Here is a 24,293-nt window from a genome sequence, read left to right as displayed (position 1 = left end):
CCCAAATCCTTGCAGATATCCTTCTCACTTCTCTTTTTCATCGTCAATCTGGTCAGACCTACCTTTAAGCTGTATCTAGGACTCAATCATATTTTACCACGGCTTAGAATCATGTTCTAAGACACCCGCATTTCTTGCTCGATATTGGTAGCAGTCTGTTAATTGTTCTCCTTGCTTTTACTCTTGTCTGCCTATAATCTGCTCTCAGTCTAGCAGCCACAGTGATCCTTTTAATGTATAATGCCTCCGCTCAACCTCTCCTATCACTCTTTATCTCATTTAAAGTCTTCCCTTTCTCACTTTAACATCTGCTGTTCTCTCTCTTGCTCACTCTCAATCCACCCTGCGTCCTTCCAGTTCCTCATACATTTGAGCTGTGTCTCTGCCTCAGGGTCTTTGCCCTTACTCTTACTTCTCCCTGGACATTTCCCTCCATATAGTTGCATGGCTTGCTCCTTCACTCCCTTCTAGTCATTACTCAAATGTCTCTTCTCAGTGAAGTTTTCACTGACCACCTGTGAGGCTGTGATTTATAATAAAAAATATATTTTTGGTATTTATCGCTGGTTCATGGCACAAAGCTCCCAAAACCCTTATAAATTCCTGAGCAAAAATTACTAAGGGGTTCTTTTTTTCTAGCACTTGGTCTTTGAGGAAAGCAGTGTCAGAATTGAGTGAAACTGTACAATACCTTACCAGTGTTAAATATCTTAACAAAATACCCAAGATAATCAACTTAAAAGAGAAAAGACTTATTTTGGCTCACTATTTCAGAAGTTTCAGTCCATGGTCAATTGACCTCATCTCCTTGGCCCTGTGGCAAGGCAGTACTTCAATGGGGGTAGTGTACAATAGAGGAAATTGCTCATCTCATGGAGGCCAGGAAGTAAAACAGCAAAAAAGAGGAGGGGTCAAGGTCTGAATATCCCTTTGACCAGAAGACTTCCAACGAGGCCCAACCTCTTAAACATTCTACTGCCTTTCAATAGGTTATTGGGCCAAGCTTTTAACATGTGGACCTTGAGGAACACTTACCTAAACCACAGGAGCTGGACAGACACTCTTTGGTGACCAGAAGTAAAGAATTCGGTCTTATATGTGAATATAGAAAGAAAAGCAATTGCCTCTTCACGATACTATGGACCAATCCCTTTAAAATTATAATTATTATACCTGTTCTTTCTCTCCCATCCTTCTTTCTTGATTTTTTTTCCATAGCACATATCCTTTTCTAGTCTAGTAAATAATTTGCTTATTTATTTTGCTCATTGTCCCTCCCACTACCAGCAAGACTACCACTAAAATGGAAGCTCTACAAGTCAGGAAATTTTGTTTTTTGCATTTGCTGATACCCAGTAAACACCAAGAAACATTTTATTAATAAATGAAGACCAGAGCAGCAGTGGGAGAGAAATGATTAGTGAAGCATGGCCATTTCAGATAAAAGGAATAGCCTGGAAAAGCACTGAAGGGAGAAAAACTGTGTTATAGTCAGGAAATGGAAATTAGATGGGAATGGCTGGAATGAAGGGCATGTAGGAACGTGGCCAAGAGGTAAGGACAGGTATGCCGAGTTAAAGTGTTTGAACTTCAGCCCAAAGGCAAGGAGGTATCACTTAAAGGTTTTAAACATCTAGGAAGGGAATGAATAGTAAAACTTGATCATATAGTAGTTTAGAAAGGTCCTGGCAGAAGAGATTAATATAGAGGTGATGAAGATTGACAGAAGAAAACTAGTTGGTTCTAACTTGAATAATGTTGATGAACAACAAAAGTAGGTCAGTGTCCAGAGGCATAGAGAAGAAAGGAGATGTAGTCAGGAGACATTCAGGAAGTGAAATATTCAGGAGTTGGTAACAAAACTGGTCGTGAAGCATGAGACAGACCAGGAGTCTAGGATGACAACCAAACTTCTGGCTTGGGTGACTTGAGGGATGTTGATGCCATTCGCAGGACACAGATGTAAAGCAGTCATGCAGCTCACCAGTTGTCTTCCTATTACTGGACTTCAAAGCCCCAATGATAATGAGGCACAATGCTCCAATAATTCATCTAAATTCACCTCATTGGCAAGCCCAGCTAGTAGCAGGAAGTTTGAACTAAGCACCATTAGTCAGCAGCCTCCCTTCTATTATGAAAGACGAAGCCTATAATATAAAGATTGTATTAACTTTTAAAATAAGGCTTTGTGGCTTCTTGCCTCACCTGACTACCCTTTGAAGCAACCAGACAAGGAAATTCTGTATGGGTTTCCCTAAAGAGAAGTTCAGATTTGTCTTAAATTCATTAAGGTGCAGGGATCATGGACCATCAATGACCACAAATATTTATGCAAAGCTGAGTGCTAGGCACTAAACTAAGCTTATATACCCTTGGAGTGCTACTCTATGCCTTTGCCTTCTGGAGAAGATCTTTTCCTTTAATTGATTGGTGAAGGGAATGTTGAAAAGGATACTTTGGTAATCAGCCTAGTGAACCTTGGAGTCAATGATGAAAATCATCAGATTACTTTTCCATTTAGTCCAGCTGTCTAAGTCCAGGCTGGAAGTAAGTGGAGCAATTGGAAAGGCTGCAGGATGAGGAGCCATGGGACAGAACCGAAGAGCAGAGTGGGAAGTGTCAATCACTTATCAGAAGATACAGACTGATAGGTGACAACTGGGTCTGAAGTAAAAAGACTATCAGCATAAGTGACAAGAGGGAGTAAGTGGGCTTAGTAAGGTTAAGGGAAGGCATCTTGGAAAGATTTCCTGGGATTATGAGAACTGTTAAAACAACTCACTTGAACACAAACAGCTTATATAGCAATGCCCTAAATTTTATGGAGTAAAGGTGACAGGGAGTGGTGGTAATGGGGGTTAGGATCAAATAAGGTAGAATATTCACATTTATTCATTTTTAAAACTTTAAATCTACATGCTCCTGAAATAATAGGCAGCAATACAAGATTGTCATATGAATAACTACATAAATCATTATAGGCTGGTGTGCCTTCTAATGCTTTTATAATTTCTAATGAAATAAATGTTAAATCTAATTGGAGGAGTGATGTATACATAACTTTTATTCATGATCCTAAGAATGGCAACTTTGAGTTAAGCATATATTCTTTGATTTTAAGAGTTACATCCCATGGCTTTGAAATAGCTAACTTTATTGCATTGTTTGACCCCACTATGAGTTTCAACAAGTGAATCAAGTCATGAGGTCCACCTTTATGATGAATATTTTTAAAATGATAACTGACATTAAAACATACTGAGCTCACATGATCTTTGTAAGTCCTTTACTGTTGCAGCTATTTGTATTGATCTTTGGAATGATTGAAAACTGACAATCAGTGGACAGAAATGAAGAAAAGTACTTGTTCCACATGGCAAATCAGATCTTGCATAGTACACTTGGCATTCTAAATGGAAATAAATTGTTCTCTGGGAGATATACATATATTTTTTATATATTTCATAGCAGCATGGAATACTACTCATGTTCCATATATGAGACATGCATAGGTATATGTCTACATATGGGAGATATGTATACCTAAATAGGGCACATGAATAGTATTCCATGCAACTGTACTGTGTCAATTACCTCTTTGTTACTGTGACAAACTACCTGATATAATCAATTTATAAAGAAGGAAAGTTTATTTTGGCTCACAGTTTCAGAAGTTTCAGTCCATAGTCACCTGGCTTTGTGCTTTGTGTTACTCTGTGTAACACAGTACATCATAGCAAGAAAAGCATAGCAGGGGAAGTCCATTCATCTCCTGGCAGCTGGGAAGCAAAGAGAGAAACAGGATGGGCCAGGTTCCCACAACCCCTTTTAAGGGCATGCCCTCAGTGACCTAGCTTCCTCTCTCTAGGCCCCATCTCTTAAAGGTTTCACCACCTCCCAGTAGCACAAAAGCCTGAAGACTTAGCCTTTAACTCACACACCTTTGGGGACATTCATGATCCCAACTATAGCATGCACGGCCAACATGTCTTTACTTTAACATACAGAACAGATAGAATTGGAGAAAGCAGCCTACCACTGTAAAAAATGTTACCCATACACACACACACACACACACACACACACAATCACATATATTTTCCAATACCACTATCATAGCACCCTGTTCAAATGTAGCAAAATGCATTCAGGTGCCTGGGAAGTCTTAGGGTGGCGGTGTCATTCACTCTCTGAATATATTAATGTTTTAGGTAGAGTTATGGTTCTCTTTTTTGCTGATATGTTTACAATTTTTGAACAGAAAAGAGGAAGCATTACAATAAGACTACATTTTCTTAAGTAATGATGACATGGTGAGATAGGTGAACTCTGACAGGAAAAGCAAACAATTCTAAGTAAATTCTTCATGAAACTTCTTGAACTTTTTTCTGATGTAAGGAAGACTAAGATTGTCCAAAACTAGGCTTTGCATTGCATTTCAGCTGGTTTCAAAGCGTACATTGTGAAATATCTAATCTAATCTATTTACAAGGATGGAGGTGAGGGGAAATTGATTGTGTAATGAAGAAAACAACCCACTGAGGTATCTAAGTGTAGCTGTGAAGTTGACACAGCTGTCATAAAGCTGTGGAATCAGAAACACTGCAGTGTTCTTGCAGCAAGGGAAGGTAGTCCACTTACTTGGCCGACATTCAGAACTTCTCTGTGGCAGAGAGAACTAGAACATTTAACTGTATACTATCTCTCCGTGTCACCGGTACAGAGATGTGGCACATCGTAGGTAATAGGGACAAGCTTCACAGCCCAAGTTCTAAAAAATGCCCTCTGGGGCTTCTTAGGAATACCAAGAGACTCATTTGCAACATACAAATCCTTCTTTCTGAAGAGAGACTGTATCTGATCAGCTGATGGCTATGATATTTAACAATAATTTGCAATGAATTTTAGTTCTTATCCCCCATGAATGACACTCAATATCTGAGGCCAATAACAAGCACAATTTCTACCTCAGGAGTTGACTATCCCCAGATATTACTATAGTTGGGTAAAAAATTACTATTGGCTTGAAGTATAGTATTATGCAATATATCACACATTGTTTCTTACTGATTCCCTGGTCACAAATCCAGTCTCAGCATAGAATTGGTGGGTAGTTTCTGACCCACATTGCCAGGGGCATCAAGTAGAAGATACAAAGGCTGGGTTCTGTAATCATCTAGAGGATCAAGCATTCAATTGGCTTGAAAGCAGTCTGTGCTTGCTCCTGGCTAGAGGACAGCTGGGGCTGTTAGCCCAGATAGCCTCAGTAGACCTCTCCGAGTGGCCCACGTTTCCATATAATGCAGTGGCAGAGCTCTAAGCATCCTGAGAGAGGGAGAAAGAGCTGGAGACTATATCTTTGTTATGACCTATCCTTCGAAGTCATGTATTTTGCAATTTCCTTCTAAATGTCAGTGTTTGAAGCTGTCACAAATCCCTGCCCAGATGCAAGGGAAGGAACACAGATCCCACGTCTCTGGCAAAAGTGTCAGTCTCACTGTAAGAAAAGCATGTAGGATGGAAGAAACACATATAGTGGGGCAGCTTTGGAAAATAACAACCTACCACAATTTCTAGAAAGGTGTTGGAGATTTATCTCTTACTTGCTGCAGGATTATAAATTCTAATATTTCATTAGAAATATAATATCTGTGCAAGTGGAAAATTATAAAAGGATAAAAAGAATAGTCTGATATGGTCCTACCACTAAAATTTAACCATAATTAAAGCACATTAAAGCTTTCAAATAATCACGATGTATTGTCCACTGTGGTTTCTTCTATTGCTGTTCTCTCTAAACTTTTTTTTATTTTTTTTTTTTTTTTTTTTTGGTTTTTCTCCGGTACCGGGAACCGAACTCACGACCTTGCCAGGCAGGCGCTTTTGCCGCTGAGCTAAATCCCCAGCCCCGAAAATTTTAAGAGTAGTAAAAATATGTATTTCTATACAGATTCAGTAAAATTAATATTTCCACAATATTTGCTTTCTGTCATTTTTCTTAGTGACTCAGTAGCAAGTTAATTTCAGATATCATGACCACCTCCAAATATTGCAATAACAACATGTATTGCTAAGAATAAAGGACATTACCCTAAGTAAACACATTATCATCTAAAAGTGATTTTATATTATTAAATATGACTTTTGTATTGAAATTTCCCGAATTATCTCATGATCATCATCTTATAGATTTTTAAAAAATCAGAACCAAGTCAGAACCAGTGGCATGCTAGGCATGTTGGCGTATACCTATAATCCCAGCACTCGGGAGGCTGAGGCAGGAGGATCATTGCAAGTTTGAGACCAGCCTGGGCTACAAAGTGAGCTCAAGGCCAGCCTGAACTGCATAGTGAGACCCTGTCTCAAAAAGACAAAAAAAAAAAAGAACCAGTGGCATGTGCCTGCACTCCTAAACTCCTAACTGCGGAGAAAACTGTAACTGTAACAGGAAGATCACTTGAACCCGGAAGTTTGGGGCTAGCTCAGGCAACATAGCAAGGCTGTGTACCCACCACACACATGCACAGACAGAAGGATTTGCATTAAAATTGAATTATTTCTGTTCTGTACAGGTATTTGACAAGCTTAATGAAGAGATCAGCAATATTTAGCAGGATGATTTCTGGTTTATGTTTTTCTTTATCTTTTCTTATACAAGGATTGAACTCAGGGCCCTGAGCATGTTAAGCATGCATTGTACCACTGACCTTCACCCCCAGCCCAAAAAGATAATTTTAGAATATATCAAAACACAAGGCCAGGCATGGTGGCGCACGCCTGTAATCCCAGCACTCGGGAGGCTGAGGCAGGAGGAGAGCTGTGAGTTTGAGGCCAGCTTACGCTACATAGCAAGTTCAAGGCCAGCATTGAACACAGAAAGACCCTGTTTAAAAAAGAAAAAAAAATAGATATGGCACCGCTAACATCTTTTTTTTTCTTTTTTCAGTACTAGAAATTGAACCCAGGGCCTTTGCTCTGAGGTAAACTATATCCCCTGGCCTTTTTTTCCTTTTTTATTTTGACATAGGTCTCATACATCCCTAAGTTGCCTAGGCTAGGCTTGAACTTATGATCTGCCTACTTCAGGGCATCTCAAAAAAACAAAAATTTAAAATTTAAAAAACACAGTATAAAGAGTGTCTTCTGCTTCTAATTTAATAAAATTGCATATATGCATTCTGTCACATAACATTTGTTCATTTTGGCTCTTCAGTTATAAGTGTCCTCCAAAATCATGTTGGAATACAGATTTTGAAGCAGAGTTTAAACTGGAAGTCTCTTTAGAGATCATCTGATCCAGATTCCGCTCTTTCACGGATTATTTTATTAGTGATCATTTTAGGGAATTTTCATGGAACTCAGTGCTCTAGACACGTATGGTTCCCACATGCAGAAGCCCAATTTTGAAACCCTGCATATTAGATAAGACAATCAGAACTTCACATTATCCCTGTCTTTATTCTTCATCTCCCAGTTTTGTAGATTTGCTTAGTTCTCTTTGAGAGCTGAGTAATAATGTAACCTGGGTGTAGTGGTGATCGCCAGTCTGGAAATCAGTCTTACACCACTGGACGGAATGTGGGTCTTCTTCAGCAATATGAACTGAATTTAAGCAAAACTGAAAGGAAAGTCAATGTGGGCCCTTTCCCTGAACAGCTGGAAGGCACTGCTTGTTTCTGTCCTTGGCTTTAAGCTGCTGGGCAGGGTGGCTGGGGACAGCATGCCAATACTGGCGTTTTATTCTTCTAGTTTTAAGAGCTCCTGGTGCTATTGGTTCTCTGGGTAATTTAGGACAAGTGCCTCTTGTTACTTTAGGGTTGGCCTGATTGACAAGGAGGTCTGTCTAGCTAAGGACAACTGAAATCATTTGTTCATTCTTGTGTTGGTGTTCCTGTACTTGGGAATAGAGCAGTTGTTTTAAGAATGGCAAAATGGAGAACTTCAAGATTTAGGATAATACTAAATGATTATCCTATTCGGGCTCCTTAGAGACTTAGCAGGGGCTTTGTAAGTTACACTTACCCTGAGTTGCAGGGGTTTTTTTCTTTCTTTCTTTTTTTTTTTTGTGAAGATATCCTGCATTTAGGTCCAAATTTATAATTCTATATTTTGTTTTGGGCTATTTTAAGACAAGTTTTTGCTATGCAGTTCAGGCTGGCCTTGAGCTCACTTTGTAGCCTTGAGCTCACATTTGTAGCTCACAATGATCCTCCTGTCTCAGCCTCTCGAGTGCTGGGATTACAGGCATGCACCACCATGCCTGGCTAAATTTATAATTCTTGATGAGTTAATAAATAGTAGTAGAAGTGCTTGCTTAGTTGTACAAGACCCTGAGTTTGATCTCCAGCACCTTAAATAAATAAATAAATAAATATAAAAGTCAACCAAACACTAACTAGGAATGTCTTATTAACTATTTAAAATATTGGCGGAATGATGAGTGTAGCTCAGTGGTTGAATGCTTCCTAGCATGCTATGTGCCCTAAGTTGATCCCCAGCACCACAAGATAGATGATAGATAGATAGATAGATAGATAGATAGATAGACAGATGATAGATAGATGGATAGATGGATAGATGGATAGATAGATAGATAGATAGATAGATAGATAAAGATCTGATAGAATTGCTGATGTTTCCATAAGCATCTCTGCAAGGAGGGCCTAGGGTGGAGGATATGATAGGGAAATAGTACAGTAGAGAAAATCTAGTATTGAACCAAGATCGTAGGAATGTGACACAACCTGGCTATTGAAAACCCTTGGTGGTGGAAACATATCCTTTTAAAGTATGGCCCTTACATGGTTACATCCTTTTCCTAGATTTTCTTCAGCATGACTGAGACAAGCAATAAAAGAAGTCACTGTGTATTGTCTATGAGAAAAAGATTAATTAAACATGGAGAATAAAAGAAATATAACATTACTTATTCAAGCATGTATTCAACATCTATTGTGTATCTAGTATGTGATAGAGACACAAATTGTGAACATATCTTTAAATTTTTTTACAACATGTTTGCAGTCAGTACAGACAATTTGCAATCATCTTGGAGATGGGTACATGTACGTAATACAGCTTGGATCTTTTCTTAATCCCTTTCACCTTTCCTCTTGCCTCTGTCCTCCAAATCTCCTTTCCCCATTTCTGTTCTTGTTGATATTGTTAATCTTATCTCACATTTATGACATAATGTTTACATTCAGATTTTTATGTCCCTATACGTGGTATATACTTGTTCTACTTATTTCTCCTTCCCCTCCCCCTCTCCTATCATCCACGTTCTCCTCTACTTCTTTCCATCGCAAGAAATCTATTCTTTTGTCTCCTTCTATCCATCCTTTGCTGTGCTCTTTGTTTGTACTTTGCCTCACTCAAATAAGAGATACTATGCTGTATTCAAGCTTGTGTGTCTGATTGATTTCACCCAATATAATATTTTACAGGTGTAACCATTTTCTTACAGACGTCTCAAATTTGTCTTTCTTTATAGCCAAATACAGACACCACATTTTTTAAAATGCAATTGTCTATTGATGGGCATACAAGCTGCTTCCAGGATTTAGTTATTATGAATTCTTCTGAAAAACTGAAAGCATTCCCTCTAAAATCAGGAACAAAATGAGGATCCCTCTATCACCACTTGTGTTCAACGTAGTATTTGACACAGTAGCCAGAGCAATCAGGCAAGAGAAAGAAATAAAAGGTACATACATAGGCAAGGAAGACCTCCAGTTATCATTATCAGCAGATGACATGATACTCTATATAGAAGACCCAAAGAATTCCAACAAAAATCTCTTAAAATTAATAGTAAACTTCAGCTATGTACCAGGATACAAAGTCAATACACACAATAATCAACAGCTTGTGTACACCAGTAATGAACTAAACAAGAAGGAAATTATAAAAACAATACCATTCATGGTAGCTTCAAGAAAATGAAATTCATAGGTATTAACCTAACCAAGGAAGTGAAAGACCTCCAAAAAGAAAACTACAGTACTCTGAAAAAGGAGATTAAAGAGAACATCTGAAAATGGAAAGGCATTCCCTGCTTCTGGATTGGCAGAATCAATATTGTCAAAATGGCCATACTCCCAAAACTATTATACAGATTCATTGCAGTTCCAATCAAAACACCAGTAGAATACTTCACAGGCACACAGAAAGCAATCCTAAAAATTATATGGAACCTGAGCAGACCCAGAATAGAAAAAGCAATTTTAGGCAATGTGGTGGACTGACAACTGGTGGTCAACTTGTAACAGCCAGCTGAGCTGAGTAAGTGTGGTACTGGGTGTAGGAGGCCCACCCATAAGAAGCAGAACTGGAGAAGAACAGGAGAGGCTGTTGGGAGCTGAGAGAGGTTGTTAGGAACTGGTAGAAGCTGTTGGGTGCTGTTAGAAGCTGTAAAGAGCTGTTGGTTTGCTTGGACTAGCTTGTCACGCTGGCTTTCCTGATAAACTCTGCTGTTCTCGTTGTCTGAGGAGCTTGAAACCTTGTTGTTGCTGAGAATATCTGTGGTTCCCTTTGGGGGACCTCTGGTCCTCACTTAGAGCATCGCTTCCTAACTTCGGAGGGAAAGATGGTGCACAGCTCAGTCTCCTGGAGAAGATTGCTGTATTGGCTTTCCAGATGGGAACTTGGCTGTCCTCATCATCGCAGGAGTTCGGGACCTTGCTGTTGATGAGGATGGCTATGGTACTTTTTGGGGGAGCTTACTTTGAGTATCACTTCCTGGCTCCAGTGCAGATTCCTCAGCTTACTAGCATAGATACTTCATCCTGCTGGCAAAGACTTTCTTTTTTTTATTTTAAAGAGAAAAAAATAAAACAATAACAAAATAACAACAACATGGACAAAAACAAAGCAGAAACAATAAAAATGAGACAGGGTTTCAAAACAAAATGATAGGAATTAACAGTGGCTGTTATATTACATATTGTTATCTTCAACAAAGTTGCTCAGATTACCAGATGTAAGAAAGCAAGATTGATCAAACAACTAAAAGGCATAGACTTTCTAGATTTCTCCACTGACCTTTGGGCCTTCCCAGCCCAGATCCATGAAATAGGCCTGCATGAGACATTGTCATGGGCTCTAGGCCTCCAGTTGGACTTATGGGAGGCATTGTTACAGGCTCTAGGTTTTCAGCTGGACTCAGGCAGGACATTATTGTGTGATCCAGGCCCTCAGCTGGATTCTTTGGTCTTTAATGTGTGGACAGATTTCCTGCACTCTCTTGTTTATAATCCTTTGGGTGACTATTATAAATAATCATGTAAAATATGTGTCCTGTATGATATTGTTCCCCTTGCAAAAACCTAAAACTATCACAGGCAACAAGAGCAAAGCAGGAAGCATCACATCACCTGACCTCAAGCTAAACTACAAGGCAATAAAGTAATAAAAATGTCATGGTACAGAAACAAAAACAGACATGAGGATCAGTGGAAAGGAATAGAGGATACAGAAACATCTCCAGACATAGTCATCTATTTGATCTGTGAACAAAATTTTAGAGAACACTTGCGGGGTTTGTTCTGACCATTTAATTGTCATGCTGAGGATGGGATGCAGGGCCTCAAGCACTCTACCACTGACCCACACCTCCAACCCCCTGATAATTCTTGAGTACTTGCTAGGTGCCAAGTACTTTACCATTTGATTTATGTTAACTCAATTTTCACAATAATACAACTGTTGTCTTTTTGCACTTTGCAAATGAGGAAAATGAATCTTGGAGATACTTGCCCAAAGCTGCACTAGGAAATTACAGAGCCAGGAGAGCAACAAAATGCTGATAAGTTTTACATATCCCTTTAATTTTCACATTTCTGTATTGGGTACATTATTTGTAAAGGATTATATAGTTGTAAAGGATAGTGTATTAGCCACTTTCCTGTCATTGGGACAAAATATTGGCCACCCACAACTTAGAGATATATTTTGACTCACAATTTCAGAGGTTCAGTCCATGGTTGATAGGCTGTAAGTCAAGAATAGTATGGTAGAAGGGCATGGTTCACTAATTCTGCTCACCTCCTGGCAGCCAGGAAGCAGAGAAAAAGCCTGGACAAGAATACATTCTTCCAGGTAAAGGCCCCAGTACTCACCTCCAACCATGCCCAACCTCTTAACAGCTCATGAACTCATGAATGGACTAATCTACTAATGAGTATAGCACCTCCCTAATCTGATCTCCTTCCAAAGCCCCCGTCCACCTCTAAACACAAGAGACTTCAGGGGGATATTTTAGATCTAAACCATAACAGGAAAGTCTTCAGTTATTATTTTTAAACCACTCAAAAGCCCATCCTAGCTGCATATTCCAATTTGTCTTTGGTAATAAGCACACACACCAAGTTTGTCTTTCTCCTAAAAGTTCACTGTCATTGTTTAGGTCTAAAATGTCCCCCAAAGTGTCGTGTTCAGAGTTGGGACTGGATCAGAAGAGGCAGCTCACTGGGGATGTGACCCAGAAGGATGTACTCTTGCCCTTGGGTCTTCTCTTTTCTCTCCGCTTCCTGGCTGTCATGGGGTGAGCGGCTTTCCTCAGCCATTCCTTTCCACTATTCCGTTTTTGTGTTGGAACCAACCAATCATAGTCTGAACCTTTCAAAACCATGGGCCAAAGTAAACCTCGCCTTCTTTCAGTTCTGGGTGTTGGGCATTTTGTCCCAGCAAGATGAGAATAGCTAATATAATCATAAATAATAAAATTACACAAAAGCAGTGGTTGACCGGATAACAGTGGGAAGTGGTAGTTTTCTTTTAATGCAAGTAACCTTTTCTGAGCTCATTTACTCAGTGGGCTTTCAGTAACTACTGTATGACTCACATACTACTGTATGACTCACACATTTCCATTTTATTTTGTGATATTTGGAACACAGCCCCTTAAAAAATGAAACACAAATACCACCCCTTCTTGTGGCATGAAATCAAGTAAGAAATATTTAAACAGTCAGTTCTAAAGCTGAAATAATTCCCTGCATTTTACTGCCATAAAATGTAACTTTCATCCATGTATATTCAGACTTGTACATAATTTTTAGTATGTTATTGATTATTATACTATATAATAAAATAGTAATTAGTCTTTTTTGTTTATTTGCAATGTGAAAAATAATATAATCAGGCCCCTATAACCTGGGTTCTATCTGCATGGATTCAACCAGCCAAGGATCAAAAATATTTTTGGAAAAAAGATGAACTAGAATTAAACATGTAAAAATTTTTTCCTTCTTATTGTTCTCTGTATGATACAGTGTAACAACCTTCATTGTATTAGATATTATAACTAATCTAGAAATGATTTAAAATATATAAGAAGGGCTTGGGCTGTAGCTCAGTCTTAGAGGACTTCACGCGCACAAGGCCGTGGGTTTGAGCTGCAGAACCTGGAAAAAAAAAAGTATACAGAAATGGAGGTTGTTTGTAAATTATATTCCATATTATATAAATTACTTGAGCATCTGAAGATTTTGTTATCCGTAGGAGTCCTAGAACCAATTCCCCATGCCTACCAAGGGACAAAGATTAACGTATATCAAAAACTCACACTGGCAGTGGAGTGTAGCTCAGTGGTAGAATGCTTAGTCAGCATGTTTCAGGCCCTGGGTTTAATCCCCAGCACCACAGAAACAAACAGAAAACCTCACACTGACCACAATAATAAGAAAGCAGGGGGAAGTGAGAGACCTTTGAGAAATGGGAAGTCCCAGCCACTTTGGGGAGCCAGTCAGAATAAGAGAACCCAGGTCAATTAGAACGGAAAGCCCAGGGTTGAAGATACAGAGCCCTTCAGGAGACCTAAGTGTCACTAGATCCAATGTGACTGGATTAAACAACATCTCAATCTACCTGCCTTTCATAGAATTCATTTTAAGAAAATATAACTTGGCATTCTTATTTTTATTTTTACCAACAGTGCCCTTGGTCTTTGTTAGTTCTATCTTTTAATTATTTTCTAGAGTTCTGAATTGCTGTTACCATTAGAAAACTTTTACATGTATAGTTGTCATTTCCCTAACTATTATGCAAATATTTTTTTCTTCTTTTTGGTGCTGGGAATCAAACCTAGGACCTTACCCATGCTAAGCACACGCTCCACTATTGAGCTACACTCCTACTCCTTATGCAAATACTCTTGAAAGCATTCTCAAAGCCACTAAAACTGAAGGAAGAAAACTAGTACTTACTGAACACCTGCTGTGTGTCTGGCACTGTTCCAAGTGTCTAACATAGGGTTTGTAACTTATTTCTCATATCAGGTCTCTGAGGTAAGCACTATTATTATTCGGATTTACTGATGAAGAATTAGATGTTTAGCAAGACAAGCTTTACAGTCTTCAGCGAAAAGAGGTGACTGTTAGGTGACTGTTGAAAACCCTCAGCCTTTGGTTTCTCCTGCCATTTCTGAGCCTGTTCTGGATTTTTGCCTTCTGGAAATTTGTGTGGTGGAGGTAGCCAAAAAGCCAACAATAAACTACTATTTATTGTACATCTAGCATACCAAGCACTTTACATGTATCAGCATCTTTTGGGTTCGTTTTTGTTCTGTGGATTGAAACCAGGCCTGTGGTTTACCACGGAGCTACACACCCAGCTATTCATTTTATTCCTATAATAACAGCCCTATGAAATTGGTTTTATTTTCCATTTTAATGTTAAGGAGCCTGGGCCAGTATGTAAATCAGTGCACTCTCCTTCATTGAGAAAGTTTTACTCCAGAAATAAAACTGAATTAAAGAGCGTGTTTAGTGACATAAGTGATTTTATATTCTGGTACAAGCTTCTTATCTCTCTGCAGACCCTTGCAGACAGTTTGCAGACCATATCATGAGCACTAGCTTAGTAAAGTATATCGCTAGTCACCTTACAGGTAATGAGTGGTAGAGACAGAATTCCAACCCAGGTCAGGCTGTGCTCTTTCCCATCAGTACACTATCTTCCCAGTATCCGAGGAATGAAGTGATGACTTTAGCAAATGATTCTGCAAAGTGTTCTCCCTCCATAGTGCTCTCTCACATGCACTCTTTGCCATAATTTCATAGTATAATGTTATGGTAGAAAAGAATGGCTACTGTAAGTATTCCATTAGATTTGTAGAAGCATATACTTAGAGGTACTGGTAATTCATCAAAATAAGAGTGAGAAATTTAAGACTGCCCTCTTAAAATTAAGCAACTGAAATTCACACATATCGCAGATAAATTTGACCATCAGTGGGTATGAATCAAGAGACAGCATGAATGAACTATGACTGAGAAGCGTGGTCATTCCTAGTACGCTATTTGGTGCCTTGCAAATAATCCAAGGATACAAGCCTGGCTGTAAGTTCATGTTATAGTTTAGATCTAAAACGTCCCCCAAAAGTCTGGAGCTCAGCAGTGGGGTTTTGGAGGGAATTGGATCACAGGGGTGGTATACTCACCAGTGGATTAGTCACTGGGGGCATGACTTGGAAGGGTGTACTTTTTTTTGAGACATAGTCTCACTGTATAGTTCAGGCTGACTTTAAACTATCTAGGTTGCCCTGACTGGCCTTGAACTTGCGCTGATATGATACTCCTGCCTCAGCCTCCTGAGTGCTGGGATTACAGGGATGTGCCACCACCTTGGTGGAAGGGTGTATTGTTGTCCCCAGTGCCTTCCTTATCTTTCGGTTCCTTGGCTGCCAGATAGTGAGCCGCTTCCCTCCACCATGCTGTTTCTGCCTTGGAGCCATCCGACCATGGACTGAAGCTACCAAAACTGTGAGTGGAAGTAAAACTTTACTCCTTTAAATTGTAAATGTTAGATATTTTGTCCCAGTGACTGGAAAGTGACTAATTCAGTTCAGCAGTAAGACCCCATCTTTTGTGCTGCACTCTGATTGACCTTGTGCTCAGAAGAACCATGGTATATCTCATCTGCGAAAGGAACCCAGAGACTCAGAGTTGGCTGTGTTTATCCAGCACAGACCGTTCTCTGTTGAGAGGCAATGGTGAGTCATCAGGCTTCCCAGATCTGGATGAAACATCTCTCTAATCTAACACACCCCTACACATACATACTTTGGCTTCATGTTTTCCAGGCAATTTTTGATTACTCAGTTTCCTTCACTATCTAAAAAGGGTTAGGGTTCACCTGGATTGGGTAAACATATAGGGATCCAGATCAAGATGAAGCAACACCCATGACTGTAAGTTAATAAATTGGGAATTTTTGTTTACATATAAATTTCCTAAGAATATGGTTCTTAGAAATCAGTCTTCCTGAGAACTGTAGGAGTCCTGACACGACCAAGTTTCCTCCATGCCAGATTTACGTTGCTGTCACCCCCAAATGGCCAGCCGAAATGCCATCTCTCTCACCACCTCCCCTTTCAGCCTTCAAAAATCAAGCATAGTGTTGGCTGTATAAAATAGCAGGAAGAAAAGTAGAAGTCCTAGAAGATAAAAAAAAATTTTTCAGAAAACTAAAAATGAGATAGAATCAGATGGCATAAAAATTAAGAAAGCAATAAGATGGCATAGTTTGGAAAAAATGACAAAAAACAAGAACAAGCAAAGGCTTTGTAAGAGAATGAAAGAGAGAACACATTGTAAGAAGACAAGAGCAAATTTTCCTGGTGTAGATGAGACACATTCTATCACAGTGTAATAAGTGAGCCCAAGAAAATCAAGAAGTAATCAGTATGAAATAAGCCTATGGTGGGGAGAAAGGATTGGGAAGGTCAAAAGACTAAAATGCAATGACTTGAGGATGTTGACCTCACTGGGTGTGAAAGGTTTAACATTTTCATTACTCGCTCTATTAAGAGAAAGACAATGACTTGCCCTGTCCCTAAAAAAGGCAGAAACCTCCAACATTTATGGAACTATTGTATAACTTTAGATTACTGCCATCTTTTTGTCATCTAAAACTTCTCAGGGCACATATAATTTGAAACAGCAATCAAAAGGAACAGGTCTCTAATCTAAACAAGTTGCAATTAGAAACCTTAACATCTTAGCACTAAGCATATACTATGAAACTAGTTGGTGAGAGAACCTTCAGCAGCTTTGGAAAGAATCCAGCAGAGGAGTTTTCTTGAGCATAGTGCCCAAATTTCATGTTTGGAGAGGTGGATCTCCAACACATCCAACCTGGCAGAGTTGTGAAGTAAAACATAGCTCTCAGGGTTGAAGGTGTAGCTCAGTGATAGGGTACTTACCTAGCAGGTGGAGCTTTTGCGTTTGATCCCCAACACTTCAAAAAACCAAACTAAACTCATAGTACTTTCAAATTCTATTTCTAATGGATTTTAAAGGAAGATCCCCCTATGATTTTATTAGCAGACGCCTCTTTATCTTTTTTCTAACTCCATGAGCAGAAGAGAAAGTGCATTCATTGAAACAAAAACAAAAATTTGAATGAATGCTAGGTACTTTGCTGAACATTGAGGGAAAAAAGATGACAAAGACATTATTTTTGCTCTAGCAAAGCTCACAGTGTAGTCAGAGAAATAACTGACAAGAAGTAATTACAGTACAGTGTGATAGATGCCTTAATGGATTGTTGTCACCCATCCATTTCTTTCTTTTTTTTTTTTTTTTTGTCTTTTTTTCCAGTACCAGGAATGAAACTCACAACCCTGTGCTTGCCAGGCAGGCGCTATGCCGCTGAGCTAGATCCCCAGACTCCTGTCACCCATCCATTTCAAGGCAGTGGGCTTCTGTACTTTGTACAAATAGAAACATCGTTCATTCACTTCCTTTGTCTGGAGTGTCTTTTCTATGAACTTGGTGCCAACACATCAAATAATAGCAGCAGTTACACAGTAATGTAAAGTTATTTTTCTGGTTCATTAAGTTGGAAGTACTTGTTGGTTTCTCTTTCACGTCTACAACCATGTTTTTTTTTTCCTGTCTAATTATCCTTGATAGTATTTTAAAGTAGGCAGGAAAATAGATTTTATTTAATTTGCTTGAAGTTGTGTCATAAGGGGAATTTATTTTCTTCCAGAGAAGAAAATAATAAATAGAGACTCAGGGATTATCCTATTGGTTGTCTGCCTACATTTGCCAAAAAATGAGATATGACTTTGAACAAAAATCTTTTCATTGAAACAAGTTAGATTAGGTAATTTCTAAGAATCTTTCTGACTTTGACATATATTAGGTAGACTAACATTCAAAATCAACAATCAGCAGCTTAAAAGAAACATTGACACAGTGATGAAATGTAGCCCGACATCTATTATAAACAATTCATCCAAATCAATAGAGAAATATATTCTATACCATCTCATGTTGCTTGCATTATTTATTTATTTATTTATTTACAATTCTAGTGATGCAACCCAGGGCCTCATGCAGCTAGGCAAGTACTCTACCATCGAACTACAGCCCCAGCCCCCTGCTTTTATTTATTCAGTTTAAATTAGTAATCTGACAAATGGTATTTGATAGCAGGTCAGAGTTTACTATTTTCACACATAATTTACATAACAGATGAAGAAACTGAGGCTTGGATAGTTGAAAAGGCCTATCCAAGGATGTACAGAGAACAAAGGGTAGTATCAGAAGTTGGGATTCAAAGTTATATCTTTTCCTCCCCAAATTCAGTGCTTTTCATCTTTCAGTACGTTGCCTCCCGAAGTCTTTCATGCATTCACAGGACATCACATGAGAATGCCACTTTTAAGTCGTATGCAGGAGGAGTGACCCTGCAGCCTATAATAGGACACAGTTCACTCTGGTTTGTCCTGGCCTGGGAGTCCCTGAAGTTCTGGGGTGGAAGGTGTTGCAGGTAATGTGAAGTAAGGAGATACAATTGCAGATTTCCTCCTCCCCAGGAGGTAGACAGTGTGTGGATTTGAAGTGTGCCCTCAAAATACCAAAGGAAAGACACGATTCTAATTAAATAACACCGGCAAAGTCACTTGGTTCTTAAGGTCTTTGCCTGCAGCTGTCATTGAATGGCTTATTTATTTTACATAACACATGGTTTCCAAATAAACTGGAATTATACTGGAGTCTGCCAAAGTTGCTTCTCATATCATTTTGTCCTTTAATGTTTCTGCAGCATGACTCCATTTAAGTCCTACAGAGTTAGTGGGATTGTATTTTATTCTTTGAACTCTTGTCATCTTCAAACTGAAAAGCTCTTGATCTTTCCAAATCCTTCAACTCTGTAACTCAGAGAGACAGTAATTTTTACACTGTGGTTCTGATGTGTTCCTCTCCACCCTTCTGTTTTGGAGGTTGTTTCCCACTGTCTAATCTGTTGTAATATCTCCCCAACCTTATATAGTAAAGATTTTTCAAGCGGGTCAGTGGGAGAGTACTTGCCTAATATGTGCACAGCCATGGATTTTACCCCTCACACTGCAAAAAACGGGGTTAGAAATACATCAAACATCTATTTTACAAAAGCTGCCCCCCTGAAGAGGCCACTTATGTGCCTGAAATAGGATGAAAAGATTGCATAATTAATTGCTGTGTCAATCATCTAGATTATGTAAAAACCATCCAGTGATTCAGGAACATAAGTGTGGGGGCTGAGGGTGTAACTCAGTAGAGTGTGCGCTTAGTGTATAGGAGGCTCTGGGTTTGATCTCCAGCGTTGTGGGTCTGTTTGCGTGTGCGTGTGCATGTATTATGGGAAAATGTGTAGCGAGGGTATATTTTGTTACTTACACTTTTGACCAGAGTAATGTGTTACATACATATTTAATACCTGAAATTTGCTAAGTGCATTACACTTTTACAATAAACTGTGACAAAGGTGAAGAAAAGTAGTTTTCTAACCTTAAAATTAGCCCCTTCAAAATAAGAAAATTCAGAATCATACAAACAACAGAAATCTGAGAAAAGATTATAAAGCTGTCATATAGAAGCCCCTCCATCACCCCACCTTATGCACTGGGTCCGACATCTGTGTGTAACTTCTGGCCCTTCCCCAAAGTCAAAGCGATTATGACAGCTAAACGTTTTGAATTGAGTCAGGACCTCACGGCAGTGAAGACAGCACAGCTAATGACATTCACAAAAGCGAACTTCCAGAACAGCTTCAGAGTGTGGCAAGAACAATGCGTTCAGTGTCTTTAAAGAGAGGGGGAATATTTACAGCAGGCTTAGTCCCAGTGTATAGTGCAACACCTTAGAAAAACAGTTTAAGCATGCATTGTGCTTTTGATCACAACTCATACACATACAAATGTATGTGCTTATCTTTGTTAATCTCTTATGTCAACTTAATTCTCAGGCTCAGCTAGAGACAGAAGAGGTTAGAGGTAATGTTCAGCCTTTCCTTTTATGTCTATTTTAAAAACAAAACAAATCAAATCCATCCCAATATATTTGTGACAAAGCATTTGAGAACTCATTTTTCCATCTATTCATGAGGTATTTGGGCTAGCATATTTCTTGGGTCTCTTTTATTTATTTATTTATTTATTTTTGTCTTTTCTTCCAGTTCCAGGAATCGAACTCACAACCTTGCGCTTGCCAGGCAAGCGCTTTGCCGCTGAGCTAAATCCCCAGCCCCTCTTGGGTCTCTTTTAATCTAACAGTGTATATTTTGCTTTGAATCATGAAGTTGACAAGTACTTACTCACTTACTTGTCTATCTATCTATCTATCTATCTATCTATCTGTCTATCCTCTGCGCTGGGGATGGAACCCCAGGCCTAGTGCATGCTGGGCAAGGGCTCTATCTCTGAGGTACACCTCCAGCTCACTAAACAATTATTTTAGCACTATTTATATGTCAGCTACTATGTAGTGGGGACCAAGAAAAGTATGACTCTTCATTCACTGAGTTAATTATCAAATGAAGAGATAGGGTAGAAATTGTTTGTGATAGTCAATAATCTCTACAAAAATGATGAAAATGTAGCTGTTAGGATGAAGACAATTACCTCTATTTGAGACAAACTCTTATTTTTATTGTTGATAAAGAAAAGTAATAAATTTTCCCTATGTCTTTGCAAAACCAGAAGTCTAATTTACCGCACTTCAATTAAGTTACAAATTCTCTGAAATCAGTCACTCTCGGGATGCTGGATTGGAATTGAAATAGTGCCTCTTGAATAAAATAGGTCAAATGGAAGCACGAGGGTCTCCACTACTTTTTACCATTTTCTAGAACTTTTACCAATATATTGTGACTTATGACCACACGGGAGAGAAAAGGATGAGGTTCTGAGCTAGGCACTTTCTTTCCCTTGATGTTTGTGACAGTTCTGCAAAGGAAGTACAGTAACATTGCCTTTTCTTTCTGGTTGAGAAAATGGGCTCAGAGAGTGAGGTAATCAGATTAGATGTTGCTAGCAGTTGTGAAAGGTGTAAAAATCGAAGATTGTTTGGCTCCAAATGGTGATATTTGTTTTCATACGCTGTGCTTCTTCCAATGAGAAAACGATGACGCTGTATTTACCAAAACCTATTCTGTGGAACACTACAGAGGCAAGACGTTCCCCAAGCATAAGTGAGTGCCATGGTTAAACAACTTTGGGGAAATGGCAAGCACACTAAAGGCAGTGGAGTATTGCATGAAAGAAATGTTTAGGTTGGGTAAGGTGGTGAACACCTGCAATCTCAGCACTCTGGGAGGCTGAGACAGGAGGATCCCACGTGTAAGTCCAGCCTCGGCAAGTTAGCAACTTAGCAACAGTCTCAAAATAAGGGCTGGGGCTATAGCTCAGTGCAAAAAGCCTTGGGTTCAAACCCCTAGTACCAAAATTAAACAAAAAAACAAAGGAAAAAACAGAAAACAAGTTTAATTATATTAATCAGCTTTGCCCCAAACTCCTTGGACTATGAAACCCAGATTTTCTTTCACTTGACATCTGTTAATATCTCTTGAATTTAATTGATATAACCTGGTACATGCCTAAATGACTAAAAGAGGACAAAATGGAAAGATTTACATTGGAAATTTCGTTGACAACGTAATTAAAATTTAAAAAGCAGCAGGTACAAGGGACGCAGTCTCAAAAGATGCAGTCTGTGCTACCAGGGTAGCTGGGTTGGGGGTGGTGGGTGGATAGAGTGTGTCAGCAGCAAAAAGGGAAACTGGCATGAAATAACAAGCCAGTCTATTTTCAATCTAAGCTTTTAGTAATTCATGTGGGCTGAAGTTGAAGGGGAGAGCTGGGAGAGAAAAGAGGCTTGAGTTGGTCCTTGGCAGATGTTAAGATTTAGTCGGGGGAAGAGGCTGGGAGGCGAAATATAGTTGGAGTAGAGCAAAAGAAATGATTTTCAGGAAGCACGTATGCAAATAATGCAGGTGGGTTGGTTTAAGTTCTAGACAGTCATAGAGAAGTCTGTCTGTTGGTGATGATGGAAGGAAAAATTAAAATCTGAAAGACCAGGTAGAAGGGCACTTAATGTGCGGGAATATCAGGAGATAAGAGTTTTGAATTTTACAAATGGAATGGACCTTACAGCAAGATTAATAAATGTCTGTTCAACGAATCAGTTATCGAATCTAGTCTCCTCTGCTCTACAGATGTGATAATGGAAGCCCAGACAGGTTGCTTGATTTTCATGTCACACAGCTCACGAGCACTATAACTGGGCTGAAAACTCAGGCGTTCACAAAGTCCTTATTTTGAGCCTCAAGGGTCTTTTGTGAGAACCAAAGTAGTGGACCATGTTAAATTGGCACCTTTAACGTGTAACTATGAACCTAATATTGGTGCTCCTGTGAAGTAAAGAGTGAAGACTGACCTAAAGAACGCCTTCCCGATGTTTCTTTTGATCACCCCATTCCCTTTTCATGTCCTGAAACCCTTATAAAAGTCTCAGCCTTTCACCCTGACAGCGCGGTCCTCTCTTAGCCTCATCCACCGCTCTCTGTATCAATATACTCTTAACTTTTTTTTTTTTGGTTTTTTTCTCCGGTACCGGGAACTGAACTCACAACCTTGCGCTTGCCAGGCAGGCGCTTTTTGCCGCTGAGCTAAATCCCCAGCCCCCTCTTAACTTTTTTAAATTCCCTGACTATTTGGTAAATTCTTTTACCACCTACAGCAGCAGCCTCTCACGCTCCGAACTCCTTCCCTGCGACAATTCACCGTAGGACTTCTTGGAGGTTATTGTCAGTAAAAGAACAAAAATTAGGAAAAAAAAAAGGGGGGGGGAGATAATTACATTTCTGGAAGGCAGGACGTAACAGAAACAGTTATACCTTAGTGATAAAAGAGTAGCCTGCTAGTATCTTCTCCGTGCTATATTATAATCCTTTTATTTGCTACAGAGTATTTTGGACACATTCCATATGTATTTGTTTGAAACATGTTTCAAAGTAAGATAGTGAATCAAAAACGTAACAGATTTGGGGTAATTACTGCTTTATTTTTCTCTCTTCCTGTGCTGGGAATTAAACCCAGTCTTGCGCATACCAAGCACACAGAGCTACCCCCCAACACCAGGCGTTGACGAAAAGGCTTAGGCTAGACGGGGACGGGGAGTGGGCGAGCACCTTTGACCACCAAAGCACTAGAATATTTGAAAAAATACAGAAAGGGCAAAAAGAGTTTCCCAAAAAGTCTAGTGCCCCGCTGGGACCTCAAGCAGGCACGGAAAGAAAAACACGGAGGCCAAATGCAGCTGCCAGTGGAGAAAAGATTATCACTGGGTCGCTGCAAGAAGGGTCCGCCGATGACTCGGGGACGCTCCCAAGAGAGTCAGTCTGCCAGCCGGGATGCGCCCACCAGGAGCCCAATACCATTCGCGGCTCCGGAGCGGCCCCACGCGCAGAGCACTGTGGGATTCGTAGTCTTTCCCCCAAGTCACTTCCGTGGGCGGGGAGACCCTGTTTTACGTAACCGAGCCGCTCTTTCCCACGCTGCTTCTCTTTCCTTGCCCCCACCTCTTTCCACAGGAAGTTTGAAATTCCCGCGGAGCCGGCGCCCGGGTCCGCAAAGCTCGCGAGAACTGCTCTCCCAGCGGCCGCGATCTTCTCCCGGTGTCCCCTCCCTCCTGGGCCGCCCCGCCCCCTCCGCCCCCTCCCGCCCGGCCCGGGTGTGTGTGGGACTCGCCCGGTCCGCCCGGGGTAATGCGCTGAGCGGCGCCGGCGCTGTCCGGGCGGGGGCGGCAGGATCTTGAGAGGAGGAGGAGGAAGAGGGCTGGGCCCGCGGCGGGGCGAGGGGCTGCGTCTTCACAGCTGAGCAGTGTGCGGGCCCTAGAGGCCTGCGATCGGAGGAGCGCGCGCCCAGCCCGCGTCTCCCGGGAGATGCTGTGACGGACCCGCGTCTCGCCCCGCGCCCCCGGACTCGGCGGCCGGATCGCGCGCCCTCTCAGGTACGGCGG

General features: G+C 40.1%; 1 protein-coding gene across 1 annotated transcript in view; it reads left to right on the top strand.

The window, feature by feature from the left end:
- The first annotated feature begins 24,006 nt into the window (after positions 1 to 24,006).
- Positions 24,007 to 24,293, top strand: part of Ahctf1 (AT hook containing transcription factor 1) — a 67,190-nt gene continuing 66,903 nt past the window's right edge. The window contains exon 1 of the mRNA XM_013520466.1: positions 24,007 to 24,284. The gene's annotated coding sequence lies outside the window, so the exon portion shown is untranslated. The remainder of the gene's footprint in view (positions 24,285 to 24,293) is intronic.

Source organism: Chinchilla lanigera, unplaced genomic scaffold (genome assembly GCF_000276665.1).
Source record: "Chinchilla lanigera isolate Chin_1 unplaced genomic scaffold, ChiLan1.0 scaffold00005, whole genome shotgun sequence".
NCBI classification, from domain to species: Eukaryota; Metazoa; Chordata; class Mammalia; order Rodentia; family Chinchillidae; genus Chinchilla; species Chinchilla lanigera.
The sequence above is the reverse complement of the archived record's forward strand: the minus strand, read 5'-3'. Positions and strand labels throughout refer to the sequence as shown.